The sequence below is a fragment of the Rattus norvegicus genome, chromosome 11 (genome assembly GCF_021556685.1).
Source record: "Rattus norvegicus strain SHRSP/BbbUtx chromosome 11, alternate assembly SHRSP_T2T, whole genome shotgun sequence".
NCBI classification, from domain to species: Eukaryota; Metazoa; Chordata; class Mammalia; order Rodentia; family Muridae; genus Rattus; species Rattus norvegicus.
Genome location: NC_141544.1, coordinates 48,161,563 through 48,182,600, shown reverse-complemented (window position 1 = coordinate 48,182,600; position 21,038 = coordinate 48,161,563). Strand labels below are relative to the sequence as shown.

Here is a 21,038-nt window from a genome sequence, read left to right as displayed (position 1 = left end):
TGTCTAGGGTTTTAAGGAAATCTACAGACCAGCACAGGGCGGTTTGGAATGGCAAGGACCCCCCAGCTCTTCAGGCACCTGTGTATAAAAGAAACCGAAGTTCTTACTAAGGAACTCTGATTCATTTCTGAAGAAACTTTGTCCCCTCTTATCAAAGTCCTTTTTAAAGGTCTCTTTGCTTAAGTAAACTATAAACAAACAGATTATCTTTCTTAAGGAACCCGCCCGAACCTCCTGTTCCCCTCCCTCTCTCCCTCTTCCCTCTCCCCACCCCAAATGAATACTAATCAGAATCCCTGCTCCGGGAAGCAGGGACCAGCAGGCTCAGCCCTAAGCTCTCCCTGTCAGACCATGCCCAGGGAGAAAGCTACTCTGAGGACAGACTGCTGTTTTCAGTTCTGCCCTCTAAGGCCACAGAGATGGTTTTTGTTGTTGCTTGCTTGTTTGTTTGTTTTTTTTTTCTGCTTTTGCTTTTTATTTTTGTTTTGATTGCTTTGTTTTGTTTGGACAGGTTTTGTTTTCCTTCAAGTAGGAAAGATAAAGATTAAATAAAGTTGAATTATTTTAGATGGAATGATGGGAGAGTTGGCTGGAGTTAGGGTTCTAGGTTCTGGGTTAAAGTTAGGGTTTGAACCATCATCATCATCATCATCACCACCACCACCATCATCATTATTGAAACTTAGTCAGCCATACTAGGAGCACCCCTAACAAGAGAGTTCTGGGGCATAGAAAGGAGTGACTGTATCTCCAGCCTCTGCCCTTCCTTCATTCCCAAAGTTCTGTCCCTTCCGTCCTCTCATAGTGGGGTGTGTGTGTGGGCAATCCCAAAACATCCTCAGAGAGGGATGGGTTTCCCAGGGAGCTTCCTGAGTTGCAGGATAGCAAAAGGCTTTGCAACAAATGGTACACTTGTCCCCTTGCTGTGCTAGGCAGCCACACCTCTGTTCTTATTCAAGACCCACCCCATAATCACTGATGGGTTTTGGACCACAGGTACACCTTTCCAGGTGTGTCCTCATCCAACACGTCCCCAGCCCTACTCTTGACTTCCATTTTCCTTGCTACATGTCAGTTACCACTATAGGAAACTGCCCTGACTGCAGCATTTACTGTCTGGGTGCCATTTTGGAGTTCCTCATTTGCATGGGTATTGGCTATATCCTTCCAGGAACACCCAACACAGTATAAGTCCCCTTATAAGTATCTTAGCACCTTATGTTTATCTATATATTTACATATTATTTGTAATATATATACATGTACGTATATATATCATGATATCTAATAAGATGTATTTGCCAATGGATTAATGAAAGACTATGGTAATTCATAGTTTATTATAGCACAGCTTCAATTCTTCTTGTATTTGATACATATTCCAGTGTTGGCTTCCATTATTTGTATCTCCTTATCCAACAGTATAAAACTCTCCCAAAAATTTTATGTGTAATGCTTATACCATAAGATCTTCATGATTAATTGTTGCTTATGGGGAAGGAAACAAAAACCAGAGAAGTTGATCTGCCCAAAGCCAGATCTACAAGGCTGCTGTAGACATTCAGGATGGCTCTTTCTACGTTCTCAATCCATGTGTGTTTCATTGATCTGCATGTTTCCTGTTAGTCCACTAGGAATATGCACATGCCTGTGCCCAGGTTCCTATCTCTTCACATGCCTGTGCCCAGGTTCCTGTCTCTTCACATGCCTGTGCCCAGGTTCCTGTCTCTTCACATGCCTGTGCCCAGGTTCCTGTCTCTTCACATGCCTGTGCCATGGTTCCTTTAGCAGCATATAATACGCTCCTTAAAGTTTAAAGCAGTTTGGTCTTTTGCAGGTTCATGTCTAGTAGAGTCAAAATTCATTCACATGTGAAGAAAATGATAATAATTTATGCACAATAATAATGGCAATGAAAAAAAGAAAATTTAAAACGTTTAAAATGCTATGTTCCAAGACAGTACTCTTCATTGTGCTAATGTTTATCTTTTTCTTCTTTATGACTGATAATATATCAATAATTAGATCTTATGGATTGCAAGTCTAACAGAACTCACCATGTGAGTTAAGATTACTCAAGTGGGGTGCTCACATGGGAAGTAAGAAAGTTCTTGAAGAGCCCCCGAGTGAGATTTCACTCAATGGAGACTTTGTTTTCATGATTTAATAGCTGAATGACCTCTCTAGGTATTTTGGAAATTTCTGAGGCTGAAGGGAGTAGAAAAACCCTTTAATCCTGGCAAAATTTATTTTGAGTCACCCAATCTCTCTTTATCCAATGAATAAAGTCTGCTTCCTGTCCTGGGGTTAAAGGGCAGATTTTTAAGTGACAGGATCTGAGACTGTCTACACCAAACAACAGGACTGCTTGTTGTCATCCAAGTTGTTGACAAGTAAAGTAATTGATCTGGTAATTGACCTAGCCTAAAACCCAACCAGAATGACTTGTCAGTAAGCTCCTTACCCATCCTACCCTCCCTCCCTCCTCCTCCATCCTTTGCTCCTTCCTTCTTTCCTTTCTCATTTCTTTTCCCTCTCCCTCCCTCTCTCCTTCCCTCTCTCCCTGTCTCCCTCCCTTCCTCTCTCCCTCCCTCCTTCCTCATTTCCTTTTCTTCTCTCTCTCCCCCTCTCTCCCTCCCTTCATCCCTCCCTCTCTTCCCTCTCCCTTTCTTCTTTCTTCCAGTCCAGTGAAAGCAATAGGTATGCCTAATTTGCATGGAGTATAATCTAAAATCTGCGTTCATATCTGAAGTTCTGTAAAGACCTTCAAATTTTGAGCCTGGGATTTTTCAAGAGATCCAGTTCCCAAAAGTAATTCCGGAAAGGTAACATGGAAACCATGGCACTTTCAGCTTTCAACTGAATCAAAAAATCAAAGTGTGAAGAACCGGGAAGTGGGGTGAGAGTAGTAAATATATATTTACCTTTGAACAGCTCTGTACGTCAGGTTAGAGATGGGGCAGGAGTCACAGGAAATGGCTTTGTCTGTAGACCACCCTGTCTAGACTGATGGCAACCACGCACTGACCTCTCACAGAAGGCCACCTAAGGTTCCAGCACCACCTCCAGCAGGAAGACTTCCCCTCTGGAAAGCAGCAAGGCAATGTTAGGGCTCCTTCCTGCTCTCCTGTCACCAGATGGCACAAGATAGCCAATGACACAGACGTGACTCAGTGGGAATTGGCCTCCAAACTACTAGAGGGTGATTGACAGCACAGGGTCTAACACTAAAAATGATTAAAAAAGAAAATCCTGTAGACCCACTGTGGGTCACCTGCTCCAGTGTGACTTGGCTTTTTGTTCTTGTTGTTTTGCTTTGTTTTGTTCATTTTCTTCTATTTTGTAATTCTTGTCCTTCCTTCCTTCCTTCCTTCCTTCCTTCCTTCCTTCCTTCCTTCCTTCCTTTCTTTTTGGTCAGGGTCTTACTGTGCCATCCATCTTGGCCAGCCTTGGACTCACAAAGAGACTTACCTAGGTTACTGGGATTAAAGCTGTCCATGATCATACCCTGTCACCCTTTCCTTTTGGAGTTACTTATTTAATATCAAAACGTGTATTTGAAAATAAAACCTGTTGTTCTGATATTCCAGTATGCTTACATCAAGTAGACAATTGCCAATGTCGGTAATTCTAATCCAATGGGAAAATAACGAACTTAAAAAGCTAGATTCATGACACATGGGCCTCTGCTTAGGAACTGCTCACTTTTTAACCTTCTCCTGAGTTCCTTGGTGATCCTAGCACCTCTTGGTGACAGTCATGGTCAGTGAACACTGCCCAAGCTGGGTGGAGATCACATTTCCTCTTGCCATCATCAATTTAGACTTTATTATTTTAGCTGATGCTGGTGCAACCTCACACCTCCCTCAGTGTGCAGTCTGCTTACCTCAAGCTCATTTTCTGGCAATGGAACCATTTCCTAGGAGTTCCCATCACAGATGGTGAAAGACAAAGACACATGTTCACCGTTGACAGTGTGAGCTGGCAGATGGTGAAGCATTGCCTGCAGGGTGGGGTCCACTGCACCCTCATCCACCACCCTTCCTTCCTTCCATACCCTAACTTGGACATCCATCCAAAAGTGTGCTTGCATGCTACCTTATGTTAACTCTTCCACTTGGTCTCACTGTTATTTAACTCTGCATCGAGTAGACGGGTAATTCCCTAAGCCAGACCTTGTGAGCTGCTACTGGCGTGTTTATACCAGATCGCCAAGCAGAGACTACCAAGTACAGCAGGCTGGTTCTCCTCAGCCCAACACTGCAAGAATCACTTTTACGTATTGAAAAAGAACGTTGTAGACCCTGGGATGGTCACAGCCTGAGTAACTGCAAAGACAAACTGGAGAAGATAGTTACAGATCATTTCACTTCTCCCCCCCCCCCCGTGTTCATAATTCCCCTATGGGTCCTTACTTGATGATAACCTGGATATTGTATTGAGTTACCTCTCCTTTTGGGGTCAGTGATAGCAATTGATGAGAGTTATTTTATCTACTGAGTGCCCCCAGTCATGTTGTCCAAAGACCCCCCCCCTTTAGGTCTTACTTGTTCTTATATGCCTTTTGGGGTACTTCCAACTCCTGAACATAGACAGGGCTTCTTTCCTACTTTCCCCATGTAAGTACCTAGCTTCTGGCAGAGACTTCAGGGCTCAGATTGCAATTGGGGGGTATGGGAGGCATTATTTTGCCTAATTGTAGCATTTAGTAGTATGACCATGTCGTGACCCTAAAATACCATGTTGGGTTCCTTGTAGGAACCCTGATTCTTCGTAAGCAGCCTGTCCATTAGTGCACATAGGCAGAAAAGCTTGGGCACCTCCAAACTCACCCTCAGCATTTGTTATAAGCAGGGAAGGGGGAACACCTGTGCTCTTTCGGGTTTTGATGTTGGAAATTTTCCCATTGCACAACTGTCACTTCTTGCCAAATATTCCAGTTATTGTGGGAAAACTGAGCAATGAAAACTGGCGTGATGGCGCCAAGTAACAGAGCTCGGCCAAGCTGCCAGTAAGGTCTCCAAGAATGCACGCTGAGGAGGAAACAGGAGTAGAGAAGAGGGTGCCCCTAACTTCTAGATCCCTGCCTGCAAACCCCACTTTTTAAAATATCTCTCTCTCTCTTTTTTTTAAGCTAAGTCACAGCAGGATTTAGTGCGGCAGCATTGGGTGTTGTTTAGAAAGCAATGTCCACATGAAAGGCTGCGGTGAGGCTGAGAGGAAAGCCGGGCTTCACTATCTGCTCAGCTGTCAGATCTCACCCCCTAAGTCTATCTGAGAGAAGCACACACCCAGAGACACCCTGGAGATTACACTTTGACCATCCTTTTCCTGAACAAGCTAGCATGGAAAATTAAAGCGGCCTAGAAAGTTATGTAGAGCCAAGGTCAAGCTTCCCAAACTGTAGTCAGACACCGTTGATTTCCTGAGCATTTACACTCATACAGACTCAAAAAGGAGTGACTGGATTGACTTACCTTCTCCATTAAGAAAGAGATCTTGTGTTTATTTATTCTCTTTGTGTATCTCTCTGCCTCTGTCTCTGTTTCTCAACCGTGTGTGTGTGTGTGTGTGTGTGTGTGTGTGTGTGTGAGTGTGTGTCCCTATGTGTACAAGTGCATGTGTGTGTGTGTGTGTGTGAGTGTGTGTCCCTATGTGTACAAGTGCATGTGTGTGTGTGTGTGTGTGTGTGTGTGTGTGTGTGTGTGTGTGTGTGTGTGAAGGCTAGAAGTCAACCTTAGGTATCATTTCTCAGACTTTGATTTCTCACACTTTGATTTTTGAGGGTCTCTCACTGAGGTATTGGACACACACATTAGGCTAGTCTGAGTGCCCAGAGAGCCCCAGGCATCCACTAGTCTTTGCCTCCAGAGTGCTGGAATTACAAGCATGTTCTACTAGACCTGGATTTTTACACGGATGTCGTGGGTTGAGACCAGGCTGTCAGGCTTGTATGATGAGCACTTTCCACTGAGCCATTTCCTCAACTCTTTTGCTGCATTCATTCCTGGTCACCTACAGGAGGAGGACTCTGCCTCTGCCTCTTGGCCTGACCCTCCACAGTTGACTTGAGTGATGGCTTGCCCTTCTCCAAATGACTTTCACTGAGCAACTTGCACTCATCACTGGCTACCTCAGCTCAACTGACTTCCCTTCCAAAATCCGTGTTAGGCAGTGGTGTTCAGGAGGGTGTAAGGCTCTGATTTATGAGCAGCAAAGAGTTCATACAAATCCATGAAGAATACACCCCAACTAGAGTACTCAGATTATCAATTTAGCCTCATTTTAATATCCAGGGCAAACAGGTCTTTTGAGTTGCCTTGTCTTCTGAGCCACCTCATGGCTACAGTACACAGAGCAGTGCTGTCGTTCCTGCCCAGGTCACTGACAAGCTAGTCCTTCTTGGTTAGAAGTTGAGCAGCCATGGAGAAGTTGGGGGTGGGGGAGATAGAGTTTTCTCTTGGCCATTGGTTCAGAGTTTGTGGAGATGCTACTTATGACCTGGGAAAAATTAAACCTTTGTGCAGACTGCTTTTTGTATTAGTCAACAGAGCACAATGAATTTACCTCCAGGGATCCTGCAAGATACAGATAGAGAAGAGTTCAGGAGTCACGTGACCCCATGTTGTGAGCCCAGGAGTCACACACCCCAGGCCCACACTGTGAGCGTGGGAGTCCCAGGACCCTGTGCCCTGTGTCTTCTGTTAGAAGACACTAAGGGCAGGCTTCTATAAAGGCTAAAATGAAAGTGTACTTCCTGCTTTCCTTTTGCTCCTCTCTGTGGCAAGTTCTTTACCTGTGCTTGTGTTTAGTCACCACCCAGGGCACATCCACAGGTTCTCCCTTCTTGACCTTGTGCAATCCAGTCCCTTTGAGAACTGTGTGATCATCGTCTGTATCCTGTGACCCTGAACTACCTTAAATACTTCTGAGATTCTGCATCCCTTAAAGAACCAGAGCTTCTCCGAGAGCAACATCGAGGAGCACTGTTTTCCCTTTCCTTACTCGATTGCTGTTTTGGGGGGGAGGGTCAAATAATTTGAGTGGTTAAATAGGTTGTACTACTCAAATGAATAGAATTTCATTAGCTGGTTCCGAGGAAATTGAATTTAATCAAGCTGATTTTCCTGGAGCTCCTTGTGCTGCAACAGTAATTTGTAAGGTTTATTTAGTGTTATTTTCTGACTTTGATCACGTGCATGCACTCCCAGAAATCAAGTGCAAGAGTCTATCTTCTATCATAATTTTAGAACCTAAAATAAAATTTGACAGTGCTTGGGACAGCCTTTCTGTTTGTTTGCTAATGGAGTCCTAACTCTGTCCAGCCTTGGGTCAATCAACAGAGACGGTGTACTGATCTGAGCAAGTGTATAATGCTGTCTACTTTCCTCTGTGTCCAAACTGCCATTTGAATCCCAGAAATTCACATGGGCAGAGCCAGCATGGCCCACATTTAGAAGTAATGACAGTTGACAGTTCACTGGGTCCTGGAGATGGAATTTTTAGTTAAGAGGGCAGCCTGCGTCAGCAGGGCACTTTCCAGTGTTTGCTGGGTATTGAGTTTCTTCCTCAGAATTCAGGGAACAGAGAGGGTGGAGAAGGCAGGGAGTAGAGAGGACTTCCCTCAGTTCTGCGTGCTGGACATGTGCCTGTGAGAAAACAGAGCTCAGGTGAAGATGAACTGGAAGTGATAAGAGTGAAGCCAACTCGTTCTTATGAGGTGAACTTGACAAGTGGCTGTGAAGGGCACTGGAGCTCTCAGAACTGCAGGGACAGTGTTGACGCCAGTGACTGACTCCAGCCAATCATTCTATCAATGTCTCTATTGACATGCACCATTTACTTACGTGCCACTGTGACTGAACACCTGACATAACCAGTCTGAAGGAAAAGGGCTCCTTGGCTCATTGTTTTAGATAGGTTGACCAAGCTTGTTAGTTGAGCAGAACATTAGGGCAGAGGGTATGTGTGCCTAGAGACCTCTTCAGCTCTCTAAAGGCAGAACGTAAAGATACCGTGAGAGACCAGGGACAAGGATCTGCCCCAACCCCTGTGACCCTCTTTCTATAATTAGGTCACATCTAAAGTTTCCAGAACCTACCAGAAAATGTACTCCTAGCTGGAGAATCATGTCTTCAAATCACGGCTCAGCCAAAAAAATGTTCCTCTTAAAATCATGATAGTACCCACGTGGATGCCACAGAGTGTTCACTTTCAAGATTTATTATCTGACTTGGCCTTGCTCTTAAAATTATAGCTGAGGATAACTTCTGACATGAAAAACCTCCTGTTGGAAGGCTCCATTTCAGCCGGGTCTCAAGCATGAATTATTGAATTATAAAGAACAATCTTCGGATGTTAAATTCATGGACTGATTCTGATGCTATCATCCTGCTTCTCAGGTACTACGGTCATAGCTTTCTCTCAAGCCCAACACTTCCTTACAGAACTTTTAATATACTACCTACAAGCCATCTGTGGACCCTTTAGGACAGAATAGGAACCCCAACAGTAGCTACAGCCTTCATTCATATGGACAAGAAAGCCAAGGCAGACCCGGAATGATCTGCTCCACATGGTAGAAAGATAACTTCAGTATCCATCATTTTACACTGACGGTAACCAGCAACAAGGGTAGGATGGAGTTGGATTTAGAATTGGGTCTCCAGCTCCTTGACTCTTCTTTCCTCCTTCCTCAAGACTCCTTGTGGCCTCTGGCTCCTTATGCCCTTCCCTGGCCTTTCTGCTGTTCTCAGACTCTGTGATGATGGTACCTATAGCAACCTCTTGTGGGCATGTTGGTGGCTCTGTCTTTTCCTGCCAGCTATGGGCCAGTCACCACTCTTCAAAGAGCATCTTAGACCAACAATGCCTGTGTGGTCATTTGCATCAGGATGTGTCCAGTTTCCTTAGCCAGCCATCTGGACTACATCCAACCCACGATCCAATTACCTAGAACATCTTTTATTAAGGAGGAGAAGACTCTCGTTGGTCCAGAGGACTTATTGGTAGCTCTCTGTTTTATAAAATAAATACCTTAGAAGTCACAAGCTTGGGGCTGGAGGGATGGCTCAGCAGTGAAGAATGCCTGCTAAGAATTAGTGAGATCCACAATTTGGACCCAGTACCAAGCCTGGCAACCCAGGTCCAAAGACCATGGAGATAGGAGAGATTCTGGGGTGTGCTGGTTCCAGACCAACTGAGAGAAATAATGGAGTGTCCGTTCCAGGTCAGAAGAGACCCTGTCTGAAATGAATTGTCACAGAATAATATTTGAGGATGCCTGATGTAGTCTTCTGGCCTCTGCATGCACACAGGCATGCCTTCCTCTATACAAAACACACACACACACACACACACACACACACACACACAACACACATAATACACATATATGTACATATATATACATACACATGCATACATAACACACAAATACATGCAGACACACACAAACATATAATACACATACATATATACATATACATACACACAAACACATACACATGCATATACATACATACGCACACATATACAAACACACACATATATAGACACACATACATATATACACACACAAATACATATATATGCATACACATACATTCATATACATACACATATATACACTTGTATACACAAACATATACATACATATATATACAGACATACATATATGCACAAATACATACAGATACATACAAACATACACATATGCATACATATACATGAATACTCACATACATACTCACACATACATACACATATATACACAAACACATATATATTGACATATATACATGCATATACACACATGCATACACACATATACCTTCATAAACGCATACAGATATATACAGATACATACAAACATACACATACACATACATACTCACACATATATACATATACACACAAACACATACATACATATATACAGAGACATACATATAAATACACAAACATACAGATACATACAAACATACACATACATATACATACATGTACATATACACACAAACACATACACATACATGTATATGCATACATATACATATACACACATATACACAAACATATACAGATACATACAGATACACACAAACATACATATACACATACATACACATATACACATATATACACACAAACACATACATACACACATATATATACATACATCTACATATATACACATACACAAACGCATACATATACATACACATATACGCACCTGCACACACATACACACACACACACACACACACACACACACACTTTTTTAAATTGTCACAAGCCTGACTACCACTGTCATTATTCACCCATACTGCTGCTCCAGTGCCTGGAATGAACAGTTTTACCTGAGAAATCAACTCTGTAGTGTGCAGAGCCAAGGCTGGAACCAGAGATGGTGATCTCTTTGGAGTTAGTTGTTGGATTCAGTTCTGCCTAGAAAGGAGAGCTGGAGAGTTAGGGAGATACAGGGTGTCCCATACCGCTAGGGAGGTCTACTCCTACTCTTGGAGAGGAAGACTAAGATCAGCCCAGGTCGTGCTCTTATAGAGGAAAGCCAGGGCATAGTAGACTATGGAGAGATATATGTCTATGCTCAGGTCCTAAGTCTGTTCTGCTTGTGAGTCTGTGTTCGGCTCACAGCTCTGCTCCCTTGCTAGCTTTAGAGTCAATGAGGCTGAGACAGACTAGGGCCTGCCTCTCTCTGGTCATTAGACAAAGAAGAAGCATTGTCAAAGTACAGTTAAGATCTGCTAAAAGCCAACGCTCCTGTTCACAGAAGCTCTATAAACTCAGATTGTAAGAGCTCATTGTGTTATTCATTTTTCTCAAAGAAGAAAGTAAAGACTATCTAGTTAGCAGCTTGTGGACTCTCTCGTACTATCCAAGCTCCCAGAGCAAAAGGTCTATCAGTTTGACAGTCAGACAGATTATGGTGCGCCAACACCAGGTATCTTCAGTACTCCTAAAACACACCTTGAGACAACTCTATAAAAATTTGCATTTGGTCGCCCTGGATCTTGAAGGTTCAACCCCACCAGAACTGTTTGAAACTGTTCAACCAGCTATTCTGCAGTCTTAACCTTTGAATAATCATGTCCATCTTGGCTGGGGGAGGCGGTCATTTCCTCCAGTAAGTGCTAAAGGCAGGGCAAGACCTGCCCATTGCATAAGCCTTAATCTCTATGGCTAGTGCTAGGGGCAAGACTGTAATTGGCCAACCAAGTGTCTATGACTGGTCCAAAGGCCCCTTCTGGGGCTGCAGGTTGCTTCAGCTCACTGTGTAGGCTGGCAGATACTCTGCCAGGCTACCCCATCTGGTATTACAACATCAGGTCTCCTTAGAATGGTCTCTCCTTACCTCTGTTCAGCAGTGCAAGGCTGTTGCTGGAAGCCTAAAGAGAAACACATCAGACAAGGATGGTGACAGAAGCAACAGAGGTGTTTTGGCAGTGAAGCGAGTCATGCTTCGACCCCACAGGCTTTGTGTGAACAGAATAATGTAGGCACTGCCTGGTTGGACAGACGAAGATCCCACGGCCAAGCAAGCACAACACTGATCATCCACAGATCCCAGATTTCTTGTTGTCCCATGAAAACTCAGTGCCACACACTTGCCCAGCATCGGTCTGCTGACCAGCTCTGGGCCCTGGCTGACCAGAGAAAAACCCTGGCATTGCTCTTCTTACAGCAGAGCATCTGCTGAGGGCTGAAGGAGCAATTACCCATAGAGGCCATGGCGGCAGAGGCAGCAGCAGCAGCACAGCGAAAATACACCTGTGGACTTGACAGCCCCCAAGTCCCATCCAGACAATCTGTCACCCTGCCAGGACCCTGCCCCCGATGAGAGGCTGGGTCTGCAAATGAGTGGTCCTGGCTAAACCTGGCACCCAGTGACTGAACAGCCTCTGGGTACCCTGGCTCTTGAGCAAGCAGGTATCCAAGTCACGAGGGCTTTCCAGTACTGCTACAACAGAGGCGGTGCCCAGAGGCCTGTGAGCTGCTACTGACAAGGAAAATAACTGAATAGTTTAAGACAGTCCAGGGTGGGAAGAAGGGAAGGGAAGGCAGAGGGGTGACTGGTGACAGCTGGAACTGATCAAAAGGAGCCAGTAGGAAGAACCTGTGGCCTCTGATCACCTGAAGAGTTGCAAGGAACTGTCCTCAGGGCCAGAGATGTTACACTGGCCATTGAGCCCAGATCAAAAAGCCCCTGACACCGAGGGCCTGCGAGAGGAAACTCTGACACTTGTAAGGCTACATGACGGAGGCTCCACCAGCAACACCACCACCACCATCCCAGACCCCCAACCCCCACTGCTGTTTCTGCTGCACTCAAACACTGCTGTCTTAGTCCAGAACCCTTGGCCAGCCGATTGGGGAGAAAGGAGCCAGAGTCCACTCCTTTATACTGACTTCCATACAGAGCACAGAGCACTTACTCTGTGGTACACGGAAGGAGGCACAGCTTTGCTTCTATACAGGACTCCCCTGACAGAGCCATCTAATCCACCCCAGGCCTTTCTTTTTCCTTTTGAGAGAATCTGGTGGTTGAGAAACCAGTTTAACCACAGAGGAGAGCTCAGGAACCCTGTACTACAGCTCCATAGTTTAAGTAAACAAGATGTTCACAAAGGCGGTTGTTAGTTTTTAAAAATGAGGCAGAAAAGGGAAAAGTCTAGGATTGGCACTCGGTTGTTTGAATGCTTGCTAAGCTTGCAGGAACCAAGAGTTCAATCCCCAGCACTTCAGGAAGCACTGGAGGTGACCCGACTGCCATTCCAGCACTCCAGAGGCATAGGCAAGGGGGTCTGAGCTTCCAAGTTGTCCTGGCTCTCTGCGAAGTTTAAGGCTGGTGTGGGCGAGGCCGGGTCTGTTGGAGCGAGCTGCAGGGAGAGAGGAGAAGGAAGGAGAGAAGAGAGCTTAGGGCGTTTCCTAGGTGGATTAGGTGCTATCAAACGTAAAGACAGAACCACTTAGCCAGTCTCTGAGTACCAAGGGCCAAGAGTTTTAAATGAAAGGAAAGTAATCTCATGTTCCTAACTCAGAAACACAGCGCAATCCAACTCTTAGGAAATGGCTCTTTGAGGGATGAAAGTCCAATCAGAGAGCCAGAAACCATGACTCCTCCAGAACAAATGCAACCTATGGCCTGTTTTAATAAAGTTTTATTGCAACATAGTCATGTCCATATATTTACAGATCATTTACCGAGACCCTCCTGGTGAATTGTCACGTTTACATGGTTTTGACAAAGCAACAGTGTCACAAGCTAAGAATACTTGCAAGCCTTTTCTAGCTCAGTTTCCCAACTCTTGGTTTAGTAGACCAAAGAGTGTGAAATTCAGTTTCCAACTGTACAATGCAGTTTCTAAACAAGGAAGACAAAGGTAGAATCCTTCTAGTTTGTTTCTTCCTGGGCATTGTACCATTTGGTTAAATAATTTTATTTACTTAGCATCTACTGAGCTTTCTTTAAGCATCTGTTGTGGGTGGACACTCTTTTTGTGTTACCGTAACAATGATAAATAAAACCAACCATGCCCAGCTGCCTATGCTTAGTGAGTAGTGGGGAGCAGGTAGGTCTGGCTGACTGCTGTAAGAACCCTGAAGAGTAGAGCAGTTAACCAACAGAGACACAGAGAAAGCCTTAGTCGGAAAGCCTGGCACAGGGACTGGACTGGGTGAGTGGGAGGGGATTTCAGCAAGAGGCCCTGCAGGGTTTCACAAGCTGCTCTAAGAACTTGGGTACAAGGTGACTTTGGGAAACTTCAGTAGTTAAATGTTGAATGAAGTCCTCTTCTCCCTCTACTCTGTGTGTGTGTGTGTGTGTGTGTGTGTGTGTATGTGCATATGTGAATATGTATGTGTGTGCATGTTTGTGTCTATGTACACACATGTGTATGCTTGTTCATGTGTGTAGATGTCTGTGAGTGTGGATATATGCATTTGTATATATATATATATGTATATATATATATATGTGTGTGTGTGTGTATGCTTGTTCATGCATGGGAGTATCTATGGGTACAAATGTGTATGTATATGTGAGTGTGTGTGTGCTTATGTGAATGTGTATGTATGCATAAGTGAATATGTATGTGTGTGCATGTTTGTGTCTATGTACACACATGCATATGCTTGTTCATATGTGTAGATATCTGTGGGTGTGGATATATTTGTATGCTTGTTCATGTGTGGGATTGTCTGTGGGTGCAAATGTGTATGTGTGTCTGTATTTGTGTGTACGTCTGTGTGTATATGTGTGTATGTTTGTGTGTGTGAATGCATATGTTAATGTGTATATGTGTGTGTTTGTGTCTGTGTGTTTGTGTGAATGCATGTGTGTGTGTGTGTGTGTGTGTGTGTGTGTGTGTGTATGCAGGGTTCATGCCACTGTTGTGTTCCATAGTCACTTCCAACCTTAGTTTTGGGTACAAGGTCTTTTACTGAACCTGGAGTACATTGGTTCAGCTGGACAGGCTGGGCAGCAAACCCCAGGAATCTGCCTGTCTCTGCCTCCCCAGCTCTGGGATTACAAGCATGTGGCTATGTTTTTTTAACTTTGTGTGTTAAAAAAGACATGGATCCCCAGGTTTAAGTGACAAGCCCTTTACTGACTAAGCTACCTCCCCAACCCAAAATCTTCTCATCGAAATCCTTCATCGCCACCCCCTCCCAACTATCTTCCCAGCTTGTCCCGGCAAGTCCTTCCACACTGGAGAGAATCAGTGTGTCAGACAGAGATTGTAGAGTGCTCTTCACATGTGACCACGTGTGAACTCACAGCTCATAGGTGACACCAGAATAGTGCCTCAGTGGCAGAAACCAGCATCGGAGAAGGGATTGTGGAAAGAACAACTTTAAACACATCACCATCAGGTGGCCAGGTCTTTGGGTGCATTTTCTGCATGGGTAAACATCCAAGAGATGAGGGTGCACAGAAGTCTTTCCTGCCTTGAACAAAAGAATTGAGCAAAGTGGGTTGGAGATGACTAGACCCAGAGACAGAGAAACTACAAGCTCCTGCTGGTCCTTAACTCATTGCACATTGTCCTGCTGGGGGGGGGGAGGAGGAGGAGGAGGAGGAGGAAGAGGAGGAGGAGGAGGAGGGGGGGAGAAGAGAAGGAGGGGAGAAGAGGAGGAGGAGGAGGAAAAGGAGAGGAGGAGGAGGAGGAGAGGAGGAGGAGGAGAAGAGGAGGAGGAGAAGGAAGAGGAGGAGGAGGAGGAGGAGGAGGAGGAGGAGGAGGAGGAGGAGGAAGCAGCAGCAGCAAATAGCTTATTAAACAGTAACCGTGGGCACCAAGTCATCAAGGACATCCAGAGTGCAAGTTATGCCCCAAAATCTTTGACTCTGGGGAAGTGTCATCGAGGAGGGTTAAAAACCCAATATTGCTTCAATAACCTGTTGCCACCCAAGTTCATTCACAGCATCATTTCAACACTTCATTCAAGATGTTAACAAATTTGTGTTTGGTAAAAAAGAGCCCGGCATGGAGAAAGTTCATTACCACAAGATGAAAATTCCACCAAGCTGCCCCAGACCTCCATGCCTGCCCACAGGTCAATAGTGTCCAGCAGACAACTTCCGTAACTCTGTGGGCTTGTCCTGCCCACCTGTATTTTGAGCACCAATATGCAGATTTTTAAAAAAAAATAATCTGGAACAAAAGCAAGGCCCCAAACACATGAGAAGGTGACCTGAATGGTCTGCACTCACTCAGGGGGAAACTGCAAACCTGAAATTCACAGCAAGAAAAACATGTCTTACCAAAGTGCAAACCAGACACTTGGCACCCACTCTGTGTGACGCAGGGCTCCCCGACTGGCAGGAAAACCACAGTAAAGAACTGATTATCCTGCAAGAGTGCATTCCACAGTCTGTCCAAAGCTATTTTTGTTTTACAATAAGGTACAATATGTTCCGTGATGTTCCCTGGCACTTAAAAAAAAGTATATCTGTATACTCATTAATTCTAGTAAGTCACAGAGATTCTCAGTCATGTAAATGACTGTGTCAGGTTTGGGATGTTCATTAAATTCAACAGCAGTGATCATACACACATGAGATGTTTTTAATAATCAGAACACTCCTGGCTGCTCCCACCTGTCGACTGTGGGAGCAATTTATGACAGCTATAACTGAAAGACAACTCAGGTAAACAGAAAAAACAACAAAATATGATATTTTATAGTAAAAGAAATATATCTAATTGTTTTTAAACGAAAGGTCAGTTTTGAAAGTCATGGTTAGTCAACTGTTATTTGGTTTACAAAAAAACAAAAATAACAAACCAATCCAAACAAACAAATACACAAACTAAGGCCCCTCATAGAGGGTGCCAGAAACAAAACTGTCGAAAAAATAAATGTTCCTGTTTTAAGTTATAAGTCTGTAAACACTAAAAGGGCTCCAGAGGAAGGGAAGGTTTCCCCGGACAGAATGGACATTCAGAAGCACAGACACACTGGAGAACAACTTTCCATGCACTTCTGAAAGGACAGCAGACAACCCCTGTGAGCCTAACCCGGGAGCCAGACATCTGCACTCAGACTCAGGAGCTGCCCCTTGCTAATGCTTCACCTGTTACCACAACCACTTTCCCTTCCCCAGACCTGCCCAGCTACTTTTTAACCATTTCAGACCAGGAACCTGGAAAGCGAACTGACATCTGGTTGAAATGACATCAGTTGTCCGCTGCTACTGCTACAGAAGGTCTCAGCCCGAGGACCCAAGAGCTCAGCAAATTCCTTTTTGTTTGTGTCCTTTTTGGACTTTGACGAGTTCAGAGGTCAAGAGAGGGTTAGCCATCTGCAACGGCTTGGTGAAAGTCCAGTGTGTGTGTGTATGTGTGTGTGTGTGTGTGTGTGTGTGTGTGTATGTGTGTGTGTGTGTGTGTGTGGTAAGTGTATATGTACATGTGTGGTAAGTGTTTGTGTGGTGTGTGTGTTGGGTGTATGTGTGTGTGTGGTGTGTATGTGTGTGTGTGTATGATAAGTGTGTATGAATATGTGTGGTAAGTGTGTGAGTTTATGTGTGATAAGTGTGTGAGTGTGGGCATGTGCATGTGTGTGTGTGTGTGTGTGTGTGTGGTGTGTATGTGTGCATGTGCATGTGTGTGGTGAGTACATGGCTGAGTGTGTGAGTGGTGTAGGCATGTGCATGTACAAACCGGAAGCTCCTTCTGGGGCTACAGTTAAAAACAACAACGCTCATTCTACAGATTTACACCTCATAAGAAAACATACACAAGCAGGATTATTGTTCCAAGTTTTTGACATCAACTTTGCTGAGAAGATCAGGAACCCGGAGCCAAACATCTGCATCGAATGATAAACCCAAGGGGAAATGTCCTTTTCCATCGATGGGCAGTCACAGAGGCGGCTCTGACATAGGGACGCATCTCTGCTTTCACTTAGAGCTGAGACGAGGGTCCAAGCCGACTGCCTGGCCAGAGCTGGCACCACGGGCTTCCCCTTTGTGACCCAGATTTTTATTTTCAGGTAAGCCTGAAGGATGAGGCCTTCCTCTCTGTGGCTTGCTCAATGGCCTGTGAGTGTCTTGCACTGCTCTATGGTACCTTTCTCTTAAAAACAAAAACACAACCTTATTATTTTTATTTAGCTTTTATAGAGTACCAAAAATGTGGGGTAAGTCAGCACCTTTCCTGTTGACCCAGCTTCAGTGGAAAATTTGAAGTACTTCAAAGGAAAAAAAAAAGTGGAGAAAGAGGAGAAAATAAAAATAAACCAAACCTCAAGAATAGGTCTTCCGGACCTAATGTGTGCAGTCTCTACCTGCAGAGCCCTGGACCTACTGTGTGCAGCCTCTACCTGCAGAGCCCTGGACCTACTGTGTGCAGTCTCTACCTGCAGAGCCCTCTAGCTCTCTGGGGATGTTCAGGGGACAGAGGCAGGATACCTTAGCTGGATCTCCTATATTTGTTGTTCAATTTTATGTCATTTCTTTCTGTGGGTTTTTGACCTTGAACTTGTCAGACAGCAAAAGTAATTAAACACACGAAGAAATTGTAAAAAAAAAAAAAAAAAAAGTCAAACCAAGGAGATTTTTCCATTGAATCCTTAGAGGTGAGGAACCTGCATCTCACTATGAGTAACAAGCTCAGAAGGCTTCTCTGTCAGCGCCACAAGGAGAAGGCTTGTTTTCCTTCTCCCCCCCCTGTAACAAGAGGCCATTAACCAGCTTCGGTGGCTCAGTGGGGAAGGAGTGAATTCTGCAGTTGAACCCAGGCATTCACTGCCACCTCTGCACACACAATGTCCCCAACTTTCTCTCATCTAGATGCCTATCCTGAGGATCCCTTTTAACAGGGAGTAACATTGGAGTACAGAATATTTCACGAGGAAAGGAGAGGTGAAGGCTCGGGGAACTGGAAGGAGACACTTTTCCTGCTCTCTTGTTCTTCCAGAACAAGTCCTAGACAGTCATGTATTGGAAAACTTTTATCTAATCGTTCTGACATTTTCCTTCCATCGTGGAAAATCCTTCCTAGGAATAATCTTTCAGACAATTCTAATGTTTAAAACATTACGTCCTCTGGCCTGAAAGCCAGAGTTAGACACGGTCTGTCTGTCTGTCTATCTGTCTGTCTGCCTGCCTGCCTGCCTCTCTTTCTCATACTGTCTCTGTTTCTCTGTTTCTGTCTACTTTCCTCATGTGTGTAATTGTGTGTGTGTGTGTGTGTGTGTGTGTGTGTGTGTGTGTGTGTGTGAGAGAGAGAGAGAGAGAGAGAGAGAGAGAGAGAGAGAGAGAGCAAGCCACAGGGATGGGTGCACCCATGTGTGCACACGCAAGAGGAAGCCAGAGATCAACTTCGAGAGTCATTCGTCAAAACACTGTTCTACCTTTAAAAGATACTTTCCCTCACTTTTATCTGCACCTTGATGACGAAGCTAGGCTAACTGACCAGTGAGCCTCAGGGTTCTGTCTGTCTATCTCTACTTCCCCATTACCAGAATCACAAACATACCACAATGCTCCACTTTCTTATGTGGGTTCTGGCGGGTCAAACTCAAATCCTTACACTTGCATAGTGAGTGCTTTCCCAGCTGAGCCATCCCCCCAAAGCCTCTAGACTGAGTGTTTTTGTATTTGTTGTTTGATACCTACATATGTATCTCTTCATAGGAGGGGCTTGATGCTGGGCTGGTGAGCCCACTGCTCCCTCAGCTCACCTCTGCCTGTTCTCTGCATGTCTTTCACAATGATGGTCCTCCCCTAGAGCAGCTGAAACCCTGCATTCTGTCCGTGAGCTGCCAGAAGATCACTGACTCCACATCAGTTACTTTCCATGGCTACAAGAAAATGCCCAAGTTAACTGATCAAAAGGCAAAAGGTTCATTTGTGTTCGTGTGTCAGAGATTTCTGACCATGGTTGCTTGACTCCACTGTTGCGGAGTCTGACAGTGAGTATGAAGCTGAAGTGGCTACTCACTCCTGGTGCATGGGCAGAAGAAATAAGGACGGCTCCGATGAAATAGGTCCTGACCCACTTCTCACCCTGTAAACTTCCCTGGTCCCCAGTAGTAACAGAAGTCAGAGATCAAACCTGTGACATTTGATGGACACTTCAGATCCAAGTTCCATATGGATCCAGACCGTTTTGTATGAATGTGTATGTATGAATGTATACATGCCTGTGCATGTTCACATATGTGTGAGGAAGTGTGTGTGTGTGTGTGTGTGTGTGTGTGTGTGTGCGTGCTGTAAGTCAGCTTTGGAAGTTGCTTCTCAGGGTGATGTCCACCATGCTTTCCTGAGACAGGGTTTCTCATGGCTGGGGACTTACAGACTGGGCAAAGCTGACTGGTCAGTCATGGAATGACCATGCAATCCACAAATACGCTTCTGGGGCCAGAATGACAACTGTGCCACTGTACCTGGCTCCTATACATGGGCTGTGGGGTATCGAACTCTGGTCTTCATGTGGACATGGTGATACTTCACTGTCGGAGCTATCGCCCACTCTTTATTCATCTCCTTACCCCACGTTCAGGAAGCTGATAAGGATGTTCAGGATTCTCTCCGTCAGAGCCTACGAGAAGTTCAAACCTCACACACCCCCTGTTCATGTGCTAGGACCATCCTCTACCTGTGGTAAGTGTAGCTTGTTATTTATTTGATCGTTTTTCACCGTCTGGGCATCTGCCTTAGCCTTGCTATGAAACCTCACTATGGAGTAGTAGCCACTTCCTGACACCCCCCCCCCCCCCGCCAGATGCCTGCGCGGTGCCATGAGTCACCAACCAAATTGTTGGCGAGAGTTCATCCCACCTCTTTAAATGAGTTTCCTAATAGGACGGGCCCTTTCTGCCCTTTGACCTTACCCCGTGTCTTCTTAACTGTGGATGAGTCAGTCTCTTAGGATACGGAACAACAAAGGCAACCACAGTAACAGAAAGGATGACAAGGGTGACAAGGATGACCAGGAGGGCAGGAAGGAGCAGCCAGGTCCAAGTTGAGACTGTGGGATACTCTCTGTGGTGGTCTGGATAAGAATGGCCCTCATAGATTCATAGGTCTGAGTACTTGGTTCTGAAGTGGTGGACTATTTGGGAAGGATTAGGGGGCGTGGCCTTGTTGGAGGAGCTGTGTGCCTGGGGATGGGCGTTGAGGTTTCTAAAGCCCACACTAGACCCAGTCTTGTTCTCTCTGCCCACCTTGGAGGTCACATGTAAGTTTTCAGCTACTGCTCCAGCACCATACCTGCACGCCTGACAGCTCCCCATCATAACGGGCATGAGCTTATACTTTGACACTGTGAGCAAGCTCCCAGCTATGTGTTCCCTTCCATGTTCCCTTGTCTCTTCACGGCAATGTAACAGTAATTGTTGGTATTCTGTCTAAGCTCCACCCCCACAGCTGCCAGGTATGCCTCGCCCCACAGTTGCCTGGCAACAGCCAGCTGTGCCTGACTATAAAGGGGGCTGCTTGCCCCTCCTCTTCCTCTTCCTCCTCTCTTGCTCTTCCTCTTCCTGTTCCCTCTTTATCCATGTCCCTTCTC

At 45.1% G+C, this 21,038-nt stretch overlaps 1 protein-coding gene and 1 long non-coding RNA gene across 44 annotated transcripts in view; one reads left to right on the top strand and one right to left on the bottom strand.

The window, feature by feature from the left end:
- Positions 1-3,087, bottom strand: part of Kcnj15 (potassium inwardly-rectifying channel, subfamily J, member 15) — a 47,195-nt gene extending 44,108 nt beyond the window's left edge. For 3 of the 42 annotated variants that reach the window (XM_087575312.1, XM_087575346.1, XM_087575315.1), the window contains exon 1: positions 108-139. The gene's annotated coding sequence lies outside the window, so the exon portion shown is untranslated. 42 annotated transcript variants of the gene reach the window in all.
- LOC102550135 (uncharacterized) overlaps positions 1-21,038 on the top strand; it is a 64,368-nt gene that overhangs the window by 1,918 nt on the left and 41,412 nt on the right. For both annotated transcript variants that reach the window (XR_015633027.1, XR_015633028.1), the window contains exon 2: positions 20,031-20,131. This is a non-coding gene — a long non-coding RNA (uncharacterized LOC102550135). The remainder of the gene's footprint in view (positions 1-20,030; positions 20,132-21,038) is intronic.